Source organism: Oryx dammah, unplaced genomic scaffold (assembly GCF_014754425.2).
Source record: "Oryx dammah isolate SB20612 unplaced genomic scaffold, SCBI_Odam_1.1 HiC_scaffold_4, whole genome shotgun sequence".
Classification (NCBI taxonomy): domain Eukaryota; kingdom Metazoa; phylum Chordata; class Mammalia; order Artiodactyla; family Bovidae; genus Oryx; species Oryx dammah.
The window spans coordinates 60,292,572-60,312,382 of record NW_024070188.1 but is presented as its reverse complement, the minus strand read 5'-3'; the positions used below and the strand labels follow the sequence as shown (position 1 = coordinate 60,312,382).

Sequence of the window (19,811 nt, the reverse complement as noted above, 5' to 3'; positions counted from 1 at the left end):
TTATTGTTGTGCTGTGAGGTTTTGACTAGCAGAGCTTTATAATATGCACACACAGGAGCCGTAATAGAAATCTTGTTGCCTAACTCGTTTGATTGATCATTAGGAAGTATTTCCTCCCCAGTCAGTATTTAACAGGAGAGGAAAGTTTATCTCTTTGGTGCATTGAAGACTTCTGTCAGTTACATACAGTATAAATAAAGGGGTTAAGAAAAGCCGAAGAACTTCCAGAATGACTGTAGGCTACAGGAGTGAGAAGACAGTACCAACAATGTGGCATATTTATAAAAATTGGCAAATCACAGACTGAGGCTGGGGATGGAAAGGAGAGTCGCCTTGTCTCTGTTTGTCCCAGTGCAAAAGCAGTTAAATCAAGTTAGAGCCTGACCTGCTGGGAAAGTACGGTTAGCAGGCTCACAATTATCACTGTTGTTCAGTTGTAAAAGAAAGAAGGGGTTTTTGTTGTTGTTGCTATATTTTGTTTTGATTTGAAGGAGTGTTTCAGCAAGTTTCGGAAGAGGAAGTTAAATCCATGCCAAAGTATCTCTAATTTTTGTGGGTATTCCCTTCTGTCTCCTCAAGAGCTGGGAATTTCCCTCCCTTTCTCCATGCATGACCCCCTCCCCCACCCCACTCATCAGTGGAGCAGCTTGCAAATAAGCTTTTCCCTAGATCTGCCCCCTTTTAGGGAATCCACGCCTAAACAGAAAGTTTTTGATCTATTTGATTACAGTACAACCATTCAGGTAGAATTTTATTCTTCAAAGAATCTGTTTTTTCCCACCCCAGGAGACAATTCTTCATAGGCACACAAGAACATTTTCTCACCTGATTATCTCAAAGTTATCATATGTAAAGGCATATAATTTTGTAATTTTCAATTAGGAATTCATAGTTTTTTAAATTTAAATTAGTTTTGAATTTGAAAGTTTAAATGATTGCATAATAACTTATCATTCACCACAATACAATAGAATAAAAAGATTAAGATAATATATTAGTGCTTATAACCTATTTCAATTTCCCCATTCACAGCACACTACTGAATAGTTTTTGAACACTGACATTTTCCATCACCTATAATCATATTTTTATGTAACTCTAATACTTTAAAAATCTCCAACAAGAAAATAGTAATTTTTTTCCATTTTCAAAGATAAGAATAATTAAAATAATTCTAATTCTGAACAATATTATTTAATGACCCTAGGTTGGCTGTAGGATTGTGCAATGCTGGTAACAGATTGTAATTGTTCATGTTATTTCTTGTATAGCACAATCAAATATGTGTATTGTTAGGTCTGTACACTGAAGTTATTTTAAAAGAGTCTTGATTCTACTCTGGGGTTGACTGTGACCCTGAGGGCCAAAAAAATGATCATATGTACCTTGAATAATTTATTCTTCTCTACAGAACTAGACTGGGGGAAAGGATCAGTATTACTGATTATGTCTTTTGCCTTGGGCTCCAATATAGCTTGGTAGGGCCCTAGTACTGATCTTGTTTTCACTTTAATTTTTGATATTTTTTTCATCATGACATTGTTTACTTTAAGATTTTTAAAAATTATTGCATTAAAACATGATACCTCTAGGTTACTGAGTTTGGGGGGCTTCCTTAAATTATGTGCTCAAGGCAAATGCCTCACCCCCCTTATTCTAGTCTGGGACTAGATTTTGTTTTGGCTCTGTTTCCCCCAGTCTCTGGAATGAGTATCAAGGTCATCTCTGATGACTTGGAATACTTAGGACCTGAAACAGTGCTCACACAGAATAGATATTTGATAAGTGGTTAATGATATTGCTGATAAGCTAATCCACCAAGCCTTTTTTCCAATAAGAGTCCAGTGATGTGGGCCTGGAGCATCAGTTTCTGAGAATAGTTCAGAAATGTCTCTTCATGAATCTTTGCAAACCCATCTCAGATGCAGCCCCTGCCCCTTGATTATGACTGGCATCTACAAGACAAGAGAACACAGGGGTTGTGGAGCCAGATTCCCTGGTTCACAGCTCAGCTGGCCCACTCAGCAGCTTCATGACTCTAGGCAAGTTACATAATTTTTGTAATCAGTTTTTTTTGTTTTAAATCTGTATCATGGGAATACTGATAATACCTGCCTCATGAGCTTTCTGTGAGGATTAAATAAATTAATATATGTATCTTAGACCACATCTTCTAGGAAACTGTCTGAGGCAAAAGCTTTGGGGTTAACTCTATTAGGGAGTGAAACTCCAGGAAAGAGGCATGAGAGGAAAAGTAATTTAATAAACAGCAGGAAAGAACGGGGGCTTCCCTGGTGGCTCAGTAAAGAATCCCTGGTGCAGTAAAGAATCCACCTTCAATGCAGGAGACCTGAGTTTGATCCCTGGGTTGGGAAAATCCCCTGGGGAAGGGAATGGCAACCCACTCCAGTATTCTTGTCTGGGAAATCCCGTGGACAGAGGAGCCTGGCAGGCTACCGTCCATGGGATCACAAAGTCAGACACAACTGAGCAACCAACTCGTTTTTAGGTAAGAACAGAGGGGAAATATAAGAGGGGATGCTAGTGGATGGGCCAAGTTTACAGGTTCCATGGTCTCACAGGACCTCTTCAAGAGCTGTAGGAAAATATCTAAAAACAGGACCTCAGAAAGGAGGACAAGCAAGTGATTTATCTTCTGGCTCTTTTCTACATCATGTTTTTCATTGGTCAAAGTACAACCCATGGAGTTGTAACCCTACCTCATGTCTGAATTATATTAACCGACCCTCCAGGCAGCTGTTAGGAAAGCAAGAATCTCCATGGGCCCCTTCCCGCCAGCGTGCTGGCCCAGTGGTCTCTCTGTGAAAATCAGAAGCTAACAGACTGGCTCTTTCATCTTTAGTGACCATGGTGGCTATCCCCAGTGGCTCAGTGTTAAAGAATCCACCTGCAATGCAGAAGACGCAGAAGGTGCGGGTTCGATCCCTGGGTCAGGAAGATCCCCTGGAGAAGAGAGTGGCAACCTCACTTCAGTATTCTTGCCTGGACAATCCCATGGACAGAAGAGCCTGGCAGGCTACAGTCCATAGGGTTGCAAAGTGTTGGATGTGACTGAGCAGGCAACACATGGCTGTAGCTTTATAATCCCAGGGACAATAAGAACCATATTATTGGAAGCTGGAGTCTTCCCAATATCACCATCCCTGGAAACTGCAGCTCTCTTCCAGCAAAATAATTTTTTGTATGTTTGAGGCAAGCACTTTTTTTTTTGCACTGGCGGGTCCCTCTGCCTCTTAAATGGTTCTTGTGGTCTTCAAATATCAGGATTCTTTTGGTCATTTTAGAGCCCAATTCAAGTACAATTAATACCTCCACAGAAAGGCCTTCCAATTACTAGCACAGCTTTCCTCAGTCTCAGATAAACAGCTACATGAATACCCTTCTTCTCTTAGACTTTTATTTCTATTTGTAAAAGGATGTACTTTTGCCCACAAATGAAGGGCATTTTATGTCATCAAAGGAAAGGGCGTGAATCTGGGCCCTCAGCTTGCTCTCACACCCTGCAGCTTGGCAGTTCACACAGCCAAACCACAAATGGAACTAATGGCTCATTATTTGCTTCCCATCACATCTGACCTACTATGAATCAACCCCCTTTCCCTATCAATATCAAATTTGGCTTGTTCAGGATGTGAAAAGATGTCAGGTCTTTTCCTGTTTCTTCTTCGTCCTCTTTGTTGGTTTAGTTGCTCGGTGGTGTCTGACTCTTTTGCAACCCCATGTTTCTGTCCGTGGGATTTCCCAGGTGAGAATACGGGAGTGGGTTGCCATCTCCTTCTCCATTCATTCTCTTTAGAACAATTAATTTTGATTTTGAACTCTTGGCTTGTGGTAAATTTCAGGCTGGAAACTAAAATTTGGAAAGAAAACTCAGTGAAACACAAATATAAAAGACCCCTTTAACCTTGTTTCCTTCCACCTCATCGCTTCCCCCTCCCCATGGAACATGAGTCTGGTAGACCCTGCTGCCACATCCTTTTTCTTTAATACTTGTATCACTCACGGTTTCTTACTCTCTTTGGTCAACATAATGTTAAATAGTCCTCAAGTCTTCAGAATTCATCTTGTGCAAAGATAATGCATGATTAAAAAATTAGAATAAAAAATAGTTTAATTTAAGGTCCTTCAAGGAAAAAGAGTTAATTGATCAGTTAATTTCCCTGTTTCAAAATTAACAAGGGTCAGTTCTAGCCTTTACTTTCTTATTTGTCCCACTGTCAAGTAACTTCTATATGAAGGATAATGATCAGAACTGGCATTTTTATTTAGCAAATCCAGAGTTATACACTCTCATCAAAGGTTGAATCTCTCGGCTTCCATACAGCCAACCATCTGTTTGTTGAATACTCATTTCTGTGACACCCTGGCCTTGGTCACTCAGGATCTGGTTGGAAACCACCAGGGATGGGAATGTACAATCATATGAGACAAGTCTTCATTTCAGAGAAGCTCTAATCCTTAGGAATGTCTTTTTGTTTGTTTGTTTGGTATATTGATCTGCAATCTATCTCCTTACGGTATTGACCCACTGATTCTCACTTAGCCTAAAGTAGTGTTTCAGTGGAGAAGGCAGTGGCACCCCACTCCAGTACTCTTGCCTGGAAAATCCCATGGATGGAGGAGCCTGGTAGGCTGCAGTCCATGGGGTCGCTAACGACTGAGCAACTTCACTTTCACTTCCATGCATTGGAGAAGGAAATGGCCATCCACTCCAGTGTTCTTGCCTGGAGAATCCCAGGGATGGGGGAGCCTGGTGGGCTGCCGTCTATGGGGTCGCACAGAGTCGGACACGACTGAAGCGACTTGGCGGCAGCAGTGTTTCAATAAGTGTGCTCTGTAGACCACCTGCATCAGTCACTGTGGTTCTTGTGGAAGTGTGGGTCCTTCACTCTTCTCCATATGGGGCCATTTGAATGGCAGCTGGTGGCTAAGAGCTCTGGTCTTTGCTTTCATAAACTCCCCTTGCACGTGTGTGCTTGAAGATCAGTGCTCTGAAGCTGAAGAAAATAGCAAGGTCAGTGTCTCTTATCGGTCTTGTCCTTCGGATAGTTGGAAAGAGGTATTACTATCACTGTTTCTCCACGCCATCTGTTTTCCAGACCAAGCCTCTGAGTTTTTTCAATTTTCTGTCATATAAAATGGCTCTAAGTCTCATTCTCTTTGAAGTGTGTTTCATGTTAATGAAGTTTGTCCTAAAATGTGATGCTCAAAACTGAGTATAGTCCTCCAGGTATGCCCTGACAGGAGTGGGAGGCAGAACAGAACGAAGGGTTCTGTGTTCCTTAGCACAGAAACTGTATTCTTATAAGAGAAGCTATTAGTGAAATTACATGCATTTTCTTGCCTGGAGAATCCCATGGACAGAGGAGCCTGGTGGACTGCAGTCCATAGTGTTGCAAAGAGTCAGACACGACTGAAGTGATGTAGCATGCATGCATGCATTTGGTTCAAGAAGATGAGTTAGCCATTGAAATTTAAATTTTTTTGACATAGGGACACTACTATTTTATTTATTTAATAATCTTTGGCTGCTTGGGATCTCCATTGCTACCCAACGGGCTTTCTCTAGTTGGGGAGAGCGGGGGACACTCACTAGCTGTGGTGAATGGGTTTCTCATTGTGGCGGCTTCTCTTGTTGCAGGGCACAGGCTCCAGGTGCGAGGTCTACAGTAGCTGCAGCCCTCAGGCTCAGTAGTTGTGATTCCCACACTTAGTTGCTCCAGGGCATGTGGAATATTCCTGGACCAGGGATCAAACCTGTGTCCCTGCATTGGCAGGTGGATTCTTATCCACTCCACCACCAGGAAGTAGTAACAATTAAAATTTTGATCTAAAAAGAAATAGCTTAAATAAATTGGATTTTCAAAAAAGAAGAATATTCTATTGTTCACTTGAGTATTATGTATGGTAAAATCTCATTACTCTGGGTTGCCAATTTAGAATTTTTGGTAGTCGCCATGGGGTTAAGATAAAGATGTCTTCAGTCTATTTATGCTAAGTGGATTCAGTAAGCAAAAAATAGTCTAAAAGAGTGCAAGATATAATTAACCTACCTGAGAGAACACATTTTCAAGCATGTAGTCTGATATCTGTTTAAGTACTTTTAATTTATATATTAATAAAGTAATTTTTCTTAGTTATGAAAGCAAGTCTATAAAAGTATCTACTTGCCAGTGCTCTTTTTTGGCCTAATTGAATCTCATTGTATAGCTATGAAAGAATCAAATTGCATTTATTTAAAAAATAAAATTCTCAGTTTTCATTAGACTGCTATCCTCCCCGGCTTGTCTAAGTTGAAACAAAATTGACTGCTTGACAGACCAGCTAAGGGTTGATCATTTTCTTGATACAATTAAATATGTTTACATCTTTGTCCTTCATATTATAACCTGGTGGTTATTTCTAAATAACTTGATGGAGCAGGTGCTTCTAAAAATAGAACAAATGCAGGACAATTTGTAAATCTTGCCCACAAAGTCATTTAATAGTTAATGACAGTAGACCACGGTTTTTCTGTTCCCTTTCTTACAAAATTTTTAGTTTCCTACCCAGGGCTCCTCTTCCTCCTTCCTCCTCTCTGGAGTTGAGCCTTAAAGTTTTCTCTCTTCTGGAGTGTTCATTCACCCTCACAGCTTTTTCTCCAGTTACCCTCTGCCAGTCCCTTCCTGATCCCTATCTCTAGCTCCATCGTTTGGGCCACTTGTTGCTGTTTGATTTCATAACAATGTTGTGGGGGGGGGACGGTTGGGTTACTCCTGTTCAAATACCGGGAGACTGGGGCTTAGAAAGTTACATTCAACATTACATGAAACTCTATCGTTTTCATGCATACAACAAATATTAAATTTCTGGTTGAGATTTTCTAGGTCAGATGTACAAGTGTAAACCACTGAAATTCTATAAAAATGCTTGCTAAAATGTCTTAAGGAAAGCAATTTTATATTATGTTTTGCATTTCTGAAACAGTTAACTTTATGTCCTGATCTCCAGGAACAATCTTTCTTTAACAGAGAAAAATTTTGTAACTTAGTCACCATAGCTTTTTACCACCTTGTTGAATTACTGTTATTATTGCTATCAATTTTTGCTATTTGGTGACTTGAATTTAAATAATTAATTCACTAATGATCAGCCTAGGATCATCATTTCACCAAAAAAAAAAGGGAAAATAATAATAAGTAAACTCTAGGAGATAGTGAAGGAAGAGGAAGAATGGTATGCTGCAGTTCAAGGGGTCTCAAAGGATTGGACACAACTTAGCAACTGAACAACAACAACTTACAGGTGTTCTCAGAATTGACTTATTAGTTTATAAAATGCTTAGAATGACTCCTGGTCTGTAGCAATATTCAGTAAATATAAACTGTTACTATTATCATTGTTATCATTGGCATAGATGTTAACAGCCTTTAAAAATGATCTTCTCAGGACAGTATCACCTTTTAGATAGTGGCAACAAGAAGGTTATCTATGTAGCCTTGGAATCTATCATCCCTTCAGCTCAGATCAGTCACTCAGTTGTGTCCAACTCTTGGCAACCCCGTGAATAGCAGCACACAAGGCCTCGCTGTCCATCAAAACTCCCAGAGTCCACACAAACCCATGTCCATTGAGTCAGTGATGCCATCCAACTGTCTCATCCTCTGTCGTCTCCTTCTCCTGCCCTCACTCTTTCCCAGCATCAGGGTCTTTGCAAATGAGTCAGCTCTTCGCATCAGGTGGCCAAAGTATTGGAGCTTCAGCCTCAAATCAGTCCTTCCAATGAACACCCAGGACTGATCTCCTTTACGATAGACTGGTTGGATCTCTTTGCAGTCCAGGGGACTCTCAAGGGTCTTCTCCAACACCATAGTTAAAAAAATCACTTCTTCAGTCCTCAGCTTTCTTTATAGTCCAACTCTCACATCCATACATGACCACTGGAAAAACCATAGCCTTGACTAGACAGACCTTGTTGACAAAGTAATGTCTCTGCTCCTTAATATGTTGTCTAGGTTGGTCACAACTTTCCTTCCAAGGAGTAAGCGTCTTTTAATTTCATGGCTGCAGTCACCATCTACAGTGATTTTGGAGCCCCCCCAAAATAATCTGACACTGTTTCCACAGTTTCCCCATCTATTTGCCATGAAATGATGGGACCAGATGCTATGATCTTAGTTTTCTGAATGTTGAACTTTAAGCCAACTTTTTCACTCTCCTCTTTCACTTTCATCAAGAGGTTCTTTAGTTCTTCTTCACTTTCTGCCATAAGGATGGTATCTGCATATCTGAGGTTATTGATATTTCTCCCGGCAGTCTTGATTCCAGCTTGTGCTTCTTCCAGCCCAGCGTTTCTCATGATGTACTCTGCATAGAAGTTAAATAAGCAAGGTAACAATATACACCCTTGACATACTCCTTTCCCTACTTGAAACCAGTCTGTTGTTCCATGTCCAGTTCTAACTGTTGCTTCCTGACCTGCATACAGATTTCTCAAGAGGCAGGTCAGGTGGTCTGGTATTCCCATCTCTTTCAGAATTTTCCACAGTTTATTGTGATCCACACAAAGGCTTTGGCATAGTCAATAAAGCAGAAATAGATGTTTTTCTGGAACTCTCTTGCTTTTTTGATGATGCAGTGGATGCTGGCAATTTGATTTCTGGTTCCTCTGCCTTTTCTGAACCCAGCTTGAACATCTGGAAGTTCATGGTTCACGTATTGCTGAAGCCTGGCTTGGAGAATTTTGAGCACTCCTTTTCTAGCATGTGAGATGAGTGCAATTGTGCAGAGTTTGAGCATTCTTTGGCATTGCCTTTCTTTGGGATTGGAATGAAAACTGACCTTTTCCAGTCCTGTGGCCACTGCTGGGTTTTCCAAATTTGCTGGCATACTGAGTGCAGCACTTTCACAGCATCATCTTTTACGATTTGAAATAGCTAAACTGGAATTTCAACACCTCCACTAGCTTTGTTTGTAGTGATGCTTCCTAAGGCCCACCTGACTTCACATTCCAGGATGTCTGGCTCTAGATGAGTGATCACATCATCATGATTATCTGGGTTGTGAAGATCTTTTTTGTACAGTTCTTCTGTGTATTCTTGCCACCTCTTCTTAATATCTTCTGCTTCTGTTAGGTGCCTACCATTTCTGTCCTTTATTGAGCCCATATTTGCATGGAATGTTCCCTTGATATCTCTAATATTCGTGAAGAGATCTGTAGTCTTTCCCATTCTATTGTTTTCCTCTATTTCTCTGCATTGATTGCTGAGGAAGGCTTTCTCATCTCTCGTTGCTATTCTTTGGAACTCTGCATTCAGATGCTTTTATCTTTCCTTTTCTCCTTTGCTTTTTGCCTCTCTTCTTTTCACAGCTATTTGTAAGGCCTCCCCAGACAGCCATTTGGCTTTTTTGCATTTCTTTTACTTGGGGATGGTCTTGATCCCTGTCTCCTGTACAATGTCACGAACCTCCGTCCCTAGTTCATCAGGTGCTCTGTCTATCAGATCTAGGCCCTTGAATCTATTTCTCACTTCCACTGTATAATCATAAGGGATTTGATTTAGGTTATACCTGAATGGTCTAGTGGTTTTCCCCACTTTCCTCAATTTAAGTCTGAATTTGGCAATAAGGAGTTCATGATCTGAGCCACAGTCAGCTCCTGGCCTTGTTTTTGCTGACTGTATAGAGCTTCTCCATCTTTGGCTGCAAAGAATATAATCAATCTGATTTCGGTGTTGACCATCTGGTGATGTCCATGTGCAAAGTCTTCTCTTGTGTTGTTGGAAGAAGGTGTTTGCTATGACCAGTGCGTTCTCTTGACAAAACTCTATTAGCCTTTGCCCTGCTTCATTCTGTACTCCAAGGCCAAATTTGCCTGTTACTTCAGGTGTTTCTTGACTTCCTACTTTTGCATTCCAGTCCCCTGTAATGAAAAGGACATCTTTTTTGAGTGTTAGTTCTAAAAGGTCTTGTAGGTCTTCATCGAACCATTCACCTTCAGCTTCTCCAGCATTACTGGTTGGGGCATAGACTTGGATTACTGTGATATTGAATGGTTTGGCCTGGAAATGAACAGAGATCATTATGTCATTTTTGAGATTGCAGCCAAGTACTGCATTTCAGACTCTTTTGTTGACCATGATGGCTACTCCATTTCTTCTAAGGGATTCCTGCCCGCAGCAGTAGATATAGTGGTCACCTGAGTTAAATTCACCCATTCAAGTCCATTTTAGTTCACTGATTCCTAGAATGTCAGCGTTCACTCCTGCTATTTTCTGTTTGCCCACTTCCAGTTTGCCTTGATTCATGGTCCTGACATTCCAGGTTCCTATGCAATGTTGCTCTTTACAACATCGGATCTTGCTTCTATCACCTGTCATATCCACAACTGGGCGTTGTTTTTGCTTTGACTCCATCCCTTCTTTCTTTCTGGAGTTATTTCTCCACTGATCTCCAGTAGCATATTGGGCACCTACCGACCTGTGGAGTTCCTCTTTCAGTGTCCTATCATTTTGCCTTTTCATACTGGGGTTAATGGGGTTCTCAAGGCAAGAATACTAAAGTGGCTTGCCATTCCCTTCTCTGGTGGACCACATTCTGTCAGACCTCTCTGCCATGACCTGTCTGTCTTGGGTGGCCCCAGATGGTATGGCTTAGTTTCATTGAGTTAGACAAGGCTGTGGTCCATGTGATCTCATCCCTTATTTTCTCTTAAATCTTTGCCGAACACAGATATTATTACATACCCCTGAAAGAGTTGATAATGTCCCGGATTTTACTCTCTATTATATAAATGTATTTTTTCCTCAAATGTATGTTTTGGGTGACATCTGGAACCTCAGCACCCTAAGTTCAAGTGTAGAGCAACTGAGAATCTAGCTGTAGTCTAAAAAGCATTTATGGCTCCTGACTACCAGTTAACAATTAATTAATTAGAGAAGATAAAAATTTTAGTTGCCTTTATCAAGTATACTCTGCAGGATTGATGCCTCTCTGTTCAACTTTATTTTGTGGTGATGACTACAACCACTTTTCCGTTTGTTATGTCACTTGACATTAATATTGTTTAACAAATCAAGAAATAAAATATTCAAAACAAAGAAATCCACAAGAAAAAGATTTTGACTCATGAAAGGGGTACCCCTAACTTTCCTTGCTGGGTAGAATGAATCATTACTGGGTAATGACCTCAGGACAAACTTTTTCAAACAAAATGTAATGTTTTCATTTTCCTTTTTCTTTGAATTTCACTCTTACGGATTTGTGGTTATAATGAAACATCCCTCATATTTATTTAAGAGGTGTCTTCTGAGACTAGAGGCATTTCTATGCCAAAGTTACAGACTTCAAAGATGCCTGGCTGGGTACACTGGGAAGTTGGTGTGAAAAACTGGGCCAGTGGACTGTGGTCTATTCTAGGACCAGTGGAGTAATTGTCAAGATTCCTCCCAGTCCTTGGAATTTCTTATCACTTCCTGCCCTTGTCTCTATCCTTCATTTTTATCTCCCTTATCCATTTCCTTTTCCTTTCATACTGTCAATTTCTTTACTCTTCTCTTCTCAGCTCCTATTTTCTCTCCCTTCTTCACTTCCCTTCACCCTACCATTCTGACTTCCCTCCATTCTTTATTTCCATCTAGGCAATTGGCAGCTTGTAAATGCAAAATGCAAACTGCTATTTAAAAGACTGAGGGAATAAGGCTAACATATTTGTTCAGGTAATCTTTCTGTTCTTGCTCATTTGCCCTGTTGTCATCAGAACTCAGCTATAGCGTGGCTTTTAGCTATTGGTTCACTCTTGCATTTACAGTCCTGCTCCTAGCCTTCCCCATTTGTACTCTGCATCTGTATGTGGTCTCTCTTTTTTTTACTATTAGCCTGCTGAGTTCTGCTCTGTATCATCTGTGTCATATATCAACTGTATTCTATGAAAAGCCCTTCCCTGGGCCTGCCCAACCTACTTCGAGCTGGGCACAGCCATCTCCCAAGCTCATTCTTTCCTTAATATTTGCTAAGAAAGTTTATTCATTCATTCAATAAGTATTTATTGAGCCCTAAACATAATACTAACGTTAAAAGCAACAGGTCTTTTCCCTTTTCACATATTGAATTTTTTTTCAGTATCCCACTGTAAATTCTATTGAATCTAAGAAAACAAATATTGTTATACATTTCACCTGACCCTCTTTAAAAAACACTGAATAATTAATTTCTATACAAAATTGAAATCAACAGACATTTTCAAGATAACCACATGGCACAAAACATTATTTATTGGCTCTGAATATGATATCCTTATAAAATTAAACAAAATCCCTGAATGATTGACAGAATTTTTCATTTCTGATTCAGATATTTTGGTTTTTCTTAGAGCCTAAGCCTTAGATAGATGCAATAAGAATTCACTAATATGTACATTTCCCCCAGTTATTATTTGGAGGTTGTGTGTGTTTATCAAAATGGGAAAAAACTACATGGGAGATATTGAGAGGTCCACAAGGAATCTGCTTTATCTTAAAGAGCACACATTCACAGAAAAATAAGTTTCCCAAAGCTGTGTGTGTTGAAGTTCATGGAAGAGAAATCACCCTGGCTCTAGTAAAATGAACACTTCAGAACATGCATCCCAAATGAAAAAAAAAAACAAAAAACTGGATACTTCTTTGAGCCTGGTGTCATTTGTACTTCAATGCAAAAACACAGCATTGCTGAGGACATTGAATGAAAAAGTTATATGAAAAGAGCTGAAAATAAAGTCTTCTAATCAGTCCTCTAATTTCCCACTAAGCCATCCCGGTTTATGCCTAAGATTAAGGTGCAGTATATTCTTTTAAGGAAACTCTTGATGGTAAAGAATTATGAGGTGTGTTATTTCATTTATTCCTTTATCATTTTCAGGCAGATATTAATGTTTCCACTGCAGAGGTGAGGGAACCAGAACTCCAAAGGGGAAGATTGGTTGTTCAAGGTCACAGCAGCAGAGATGCTATTCAAACTTAGCTCTATTTGATTCCCAAAACCATGCTGTTTTCCACTACACATACTTTTTCCCCCTCTTGTTTGTGTTTAAGTTGATGGCATAAAGTCACTCTGTCATTCCTAGTCGCTGCAAAGTGATGTTCACGGAGGGGCCTGAGGACAGCCTTACAAAATCCCCTCTTGCTGTTGTTATTCAGTTGTGTCCTACTCTTTGTGACCCCATGGACTCCAACAGGCCAGGCTTCCCTGTCCTTTACCATCTTAGTCCAAAGAGCAAAGGGGGCCAGATTAAGAATAAGAAGTTTCCTGCAGACACAGGAATGGTGGAAGGGGATATCAGAGACCAATTTACAACACTGTCGCAAAACAGGTGGAGTGGAAAGCCTGTTGAAAAATCCCATCAGGAAGCTTAAGAAAAGAAGAACGGATGAAGAACCAACGTGGGTGGAAGGCAGTGGGTAGACTAAAGAAGGAGAACATGGCTTGAAGGTGAATAAAGGAAATGGTTAGAGAAAGAATGAATGAGGATTATCAGGAAGACACAAGTAGGGCTTTGTGGTGAGAGGAGAGGGTGGAGGGCAAGGCAGAGATGAGAGGGGAAGAACCTTTGCCTAGAGAACAAAGAAAAGAATAAACACAGTTTTATCTCCATTAGAAAAAGTGGAAGTTTGTCTTCTGTGACAGGTTGTCCCAACCCATTGTGTTGTGCTGAGATACTGAATTATCTCAACTGCTTGCCATTAGAAAAATGTAGATTCCTGGGGTCACTTTATAGCCAATGCCTAATATTGTGCCTAAGCTTGTGGTATTTACTGTACGCAGTGAGGAGATGGAAACAGTATATAATGGTAGCCCCCTAATTTCTCATCAATGAGCCAGAATCTTTCCTATTTTAAAGAGTATGCAGAGATGAAAAATAGTAATTTTACAAAGCAGAAATAAACTATCTCTTGGGGACAATTATATGTGATTCATAGATTTCTTGGAGGTGAATTATAGTTTAAAATATAACATGTAGATTCTTCACCAGGTTTTAACAGTCCTCTTTAAGTTGTTGGAATCTTTGGTAAACTTCCTTAGACACCCAAGGTCATACTAGGTTCACAGCCCATTTTACGGAGGTTTGCAAATCTTTCAGCAATGATGAATTGGATTTCAGTTGAATTGCATGCAAACTTGGGCCAAGTTTTAAAGAAACACTGTATAGTTCTTTCAGGTAGAAGTCAGGTGATACTCAAGGAGTCCAAAGTGGGTTTTGCTTTGAGTTTCTTTGGCGTTCTGCTTGAACTTGACACTCAAAGTGAAACTCAGGAGATCTGAATGTCTTGCAAACTCAGGCTCAAAGGGGAGGTTTTTGGAAGCAAACTTGCATGTTGAAAATGCTGAACTAACAGTGCTAATTGGTGCTTTAGTTTGTTTTGCCCAACCCTCTGAATAGAGTTTCATCTGGAAAGAAAAAAAGGTTCTCTTAATGGGTCTAGAGTTTAGTAAAGCTCTGCAGAAGGACTTTGGTCTTGTTGACGGGTTATATGCATATGCAACAAGTAGAATGCATAAATTGCCATAATGCTAGATTAATAAGAGCAATTGACTGGATCAAGCAAGTCCTGATATCACATCCCTGAGTTGAGATTAAAGGCCTTTGGGGGCGATTCAGTTTATCTGGGCAATTCAAGTGAAAACTGAGTGTATTACAAGCATTACCTAGATAGTTGCTACACTATAGATTTGACCACAGTGACATGAAAATATTCTCTTACTTATGAGAGTGAATAACTGGAAAGAAAATTTTGCACCGCCTCGACATTAAGCATATTCACTAAGACCAATCTATGACAGTGCTTTAAAGGCACAATAAGCCTGAGCACGGACATCAAGCCTGTAGGTTAGCCAATCGCCAGGACCTTTTATAAAACATGATTCTAATCTAAATAGGGGTTGGTGCTAGAGCAGAGGGGATTTAATTAACTTTGGCAAATCTAAATATTAAAATAAACTTAGAAATTAAGGGGCTTTTTGAGGAAGGAAACAAGTTGGCAGGATTTTGGCATATCAACAAAAGGAAAGCACACAAAGAAAAGGATTAGTCAAAATAAAGATCAAATAAAAATCAAAAATAATTTGGCTTCCATCCAGGAAACTTTTGTTGCAGTTTAGAAGCATGTCTTTCCTTCCCAAGTGTGACAAACAGAGGAACCACCTGATCTTCCCCTAAAGGTCATCAAGCACACTGCATGCCACAGCAGACTCGCTCCTGAGACCTTGAGAAAACTCAGCAGAGGTGCCGTATTGAAATTCACACCTCATAGTCATAAATCTATAAACATGGAGGCAATGAATGGTGGTAAGCAGATTCTAAGGAACTGATGAACTAGTATTCACACTTCAGAAATATTCACACAGTGAGTGCTTTAAACAGTATTTATATCTATCTATCTCTCCATCCATTTATCATCTTTCTATGGAGGAGAACTTCTGAAAGATATTCTACATTTTTGGACTTCAGTGGGTCCTGTTTGATGCGTTATTAAAACCAACACCTCATAATCTGTGGGGCTCAGTTCAAAATCAAAATACAGAAAGCTTGCTCAGAAATCACACAGAAATGCTGTTAAAGGTATTCTATATGAAGCTTCTTTTCTTTTGGAGTCTGTTTCTTCTTATGGGTTTTTCTAATTTCCTACTTATTGTCATTTCAAGTGAAGAAAAATTAGTCTAACTTATTAGCACCAATCTTACTGCTCATCTTTATTTTGCTCACACAAGATCTTCAACACAAATTTAAGAGCATTGATTATGTATGCCTAATTACTGAAATTGCACAGCTCATATTTTGCAATTCATCTATATGCTTTTCATTCTTACCAGAATAGTGGAAATGTTTCACAGAATTAACTCCTGTTTTTATTTCATTTCTTGATATGCACACATTCTACCAACACTCTCAACCTTCAGTTTACTGATGAGTAAGGAAGGCCTTAAAAAAAAAAAAGAAAAAGCAACTAGAGGATTTACAGAAGGCTTACTGAGGAAGGTGACATCCAAAGATAGTAGGAGTAAGCTACAGATGAGAAAGCTTCAGGATAATACATTCTGGTAAAGAGGCAGGATTACTGTATGAGATTAAATATGCTTTAGCACACCTGATAATTTCATTTTTGGCTTATATTTTCCTGTTCTTGAGTCTTTTGGATTCCCTGTAATCAACTGACACATTTTGTAAATGAAGTGCTCATATTCATTCTGAAAATTTGATCACCTCCAGCAAACTTCAGTGTCATTCAAAAATTTCCATTGTTTGGCTATAGATTATAAACCTAATCTTGACTAAGCTATTCAGATAAACATTAAAGATGTGTTGGCAGTTCTAATGCTTTTTCTAGAACCACGTCTAGAAAGAAATTCGACACAGATCACTAAATCCTAGATTCAACAAAGGAGTTAAAAGTAGAAGCATTCTGGAAACATTATTTCAATCTGATAGGAAACTTTCAGTGAAATCAATTCTGAGGTCTTTGCAATAATATAATCATTATACTCGTGTAAGAAACTAATTGAGGCTATCTTTTTGTTTTTGTTCAGTCACTAAGTTCTGTCCAACTCTTTGCAACCCCCTGGATTGCAGCACAACAGGCTACCCTGTCCTTCACTATTTCCTAGAGTTTTCTCAAACTCGTGTCCATGGAATTAATGTTGCCGTCCAACCATCTCATTCTCTACCACTCATTTCTCCTCCTGTTCTTAATCTTTCCCAGCATCAGGGTCTTTTCCAGTGAATCAGCTCTTCATATTGCGTGACTCTTTGCATCCTATCATTTTAGGAAACCATTAGCTTGGATATTTCTCATATTTATCAATTTTTAAAGTTTTTTTGTTAGATATTTTAGATAAGGAAATACAAACAAAATTTTAATATACTCTTAAAAAGTATTATATACAAAATTTTCAGTTTGAAATACATTTATTCTTCAAGTTGTTTCACTATATTACAAATAAACATACTCAGAACCTAAATTACTTACACATACATATATTCATCTTACTGGTATATGCAAGTAAATAGATATATCTACTTAAAGAGCTATTATACAAGGATGGATATGTTAGATGAATGCAAAAAGGAAGGGAAAAGCATTCTCAGGGCACATATTGCAGTATCTCTAATTTTGTAGCCTCAGACACCTGGGCTATGTAGGTAGCTGATAAACTGGGCCCGCATGGAGTCATGAAGCTTGGAGCTATCCGTTGGGGAAAAGTCTGCACAGAATCTGAAGAACTAATGGCCTGTACATTTTTTGAAGATGTAAGTCCAAGAGCCAGTGTAGAAAACACAGTTTTTATTAACCACACTATTAGAATTGAATAGGTCATCTTTAAAAATCAAAATTTAAAAAAAAAAAAGAGGAAAATGGAGGCTGGGAAGCCAGTGTGTGAGAGTGTGTTTATAACGAGGTTTATAATAAGGGCATAGATGCAGTCAGCGTTATGCACTCCATGGCCACATACATTCCCCTAAATCATAACCTCAGAGCTGTGCTTCATTAGTCATACGGAGAATCACAGAAAAAAATGTGGGTTGGTTTGCGCAAATGAAATACTCCTCCAGGAAAAAGGCAGCTCAAAGTGTGTGCCCTGGAGGCCATGGTTCAGAAACGTTCTACACAAGGGAGAAACATAAACAGCAAATGCCATATGCTTTTGAACTGTTTTAGTAGTAGAGGTGGCTTTCCATACTCATTCAATTTCCCATGTGATCAAGCATCTGATCTCCAGCTGCATAGCAGTGACCACAAACCCTGTATTTAGTAGACCTATATTTGTTAAACAGGAATAAATCATCCATTTAAATTTTTATTTATTATGACCTAGAATTTACCTCCGTTTTCTGTCTTTTATTATTACAAGTCTGAAGAGGAAAGAAGAGTTTAATATTGATAGATATTTTTGGACTTGACTTCTGGGAATATTTTTGTGATCCTCTGTGTGTGTGTGTGTGTGTGTATGTGTGTGTGTGTGAAGTTTCTTTGTGGAAAAGGACAGCCTTAAAAAGCAACTGGTCTGTTTTGTGGGCTGTTTCTGTGGTCTTGCCAGACAGTGTCTGTTTATTTCTTTACAACCTGACCAAAATGTCATCGATAAGGGCACAGGAATATGTGACAGAGCAAGAAAAATGTCAGCTAGATCAATCTGAATCTCAGTAAGTCCAAGGCTGCTTTTATTCTTGAAATTTTCACTAATGTGTTTTTATAAATTTTAGAAAGTGGCAAAATTGAGCAAATACATGTTTCGTATTATCATGAAAATGGTTTGACCTTGTGGACCCTCAAAGGAACTTTGAGGTCCTCATATACTTTGTGAATCATTTCTGCGTCAGTGACGATCTTCTTGGTTGATTAATAGCATTATGGATAACATATTATACACTTCATCTTCACCTTACTTGTTTTTCACTTAATGAACCATGAACCATGTGAAGTCACTCAGTTGTGTCCGACTCTTCGCTGCCCCATGGACTGTAATCTACCAGGCTCCTCTGTCCATGGGATTCTCCAGGCAAGAGTACTGGAGTGGGTTGCCATTTCCTTCTCCAGGGGATCTTCCCGACCCAGGGATCGAACGCCAGTCTCCTGCACTGCAGGCAGACAGTTTACCGTCTGAGCCACCAGGGAAGCCACTATGTTCTAAAGATCCATCCACATCAATAAAAGGAAAGCTTCTTCACTTGCTCTTGTAACAGCCTACTGTTTCATTGTCTGGATTTACCAGGTAGTAGTAGTATGTAGCGTAGTCGCTCAGTTGTGTCCGACTCTGCAACCCCATGGACTGTAGCCTATGAGGCTCCTCCCTCCATGGGATTCTCCAGGCAAGAGTACTGGAGTGAGTTGCCATTTCCTTCTCCAGGGGATCTTCCCAACCCAGGGATCAAACCTGGGTCTCCTGCATTCCAGGCAGACACTTTAACCTCTGAGCCACCAGGGAAGTCCATAATGTACTTTAATTGTTCTCCTTTGATAGACACTCTTTGCCCTATTTACATTTTTTCCTGTCATGAGCAACAGTGAATTACCTTGTTAATGAGAGTTTTACATACAGGCAGGTATAATTGCAGGGGGAAACTGTAGAAACAAAATTCAGATCGCAATTTGTCAAATCTGGTCAAATTGTCCTTCATGTAGTTTGTTCCATTTTGCATGCCTACCTAAGTTACATGAATTCTTCCCCAACTAGCTATTGAGAGCTTTGCTAATCTGGTAGGTGAGCAGTATTATCTTAGAGTAGTTTAAATATGCATTTTTTCTTGTGCTGAGTAAGGTTGAACATCTCTTCATATGTAAGGATCCTTTATATTTCCTTTTCAGTAAACTGTAGATTTTCTTTTAGATTGTTGCTCTTTTCCGTCTCAATATCTAGGGTTTTTTCCAAGGATTAGAGAAAGTATACAGGAGCCTTTAAAGTACTGCTTCTGCTGTGCATTTCAGGTGCTTGATCTCTATGTGTCATTTGATTTTAGATTTGCTCCTGGTGTCTTTTGCCTTGTAGAACTTTTCCATTTTTATGTAGTCTGTTTTATAAATCTTTTTCTTATCCTTGATTTTTTGCATTTTGAGACTTGGTTTAGAAAGGCTTTTTTTGCCCAGAGTTGTAAAGGAACACATTGAAATTTTCTTTCTGTACCTTTACCTTCTTATATCATGGTTTACATTTAATCATTGGCACATTTGTAGTGTACCTTTGTGTATAGTATAAAAGATTATTAACACAGTTTAATGTTTTTCTATATCCTATCCACTTTTCATAACACCGTATACTGACAAAGCCCATCTTTTCCACCC

At 39.3% G+C, this 19,811-nt stretch overlaps 1 non-coding gene across 1 annotated transcript; it reads right to left on the bottom strand.

Moving 5' to 3' along the window:
- Positions 1-18,885: 18,885 nt before the first annotated feature.
- TRNAS-GGA lies at positions 18,886-18,957 on the bottom strand. Its single transcript has one exon. It is a non-coding gene; the product is annotated as a tRNA-Ser (tRNA).
- Between the last annotated feature and the right edge of the window lie 854 nt (positions 18,958-19,811).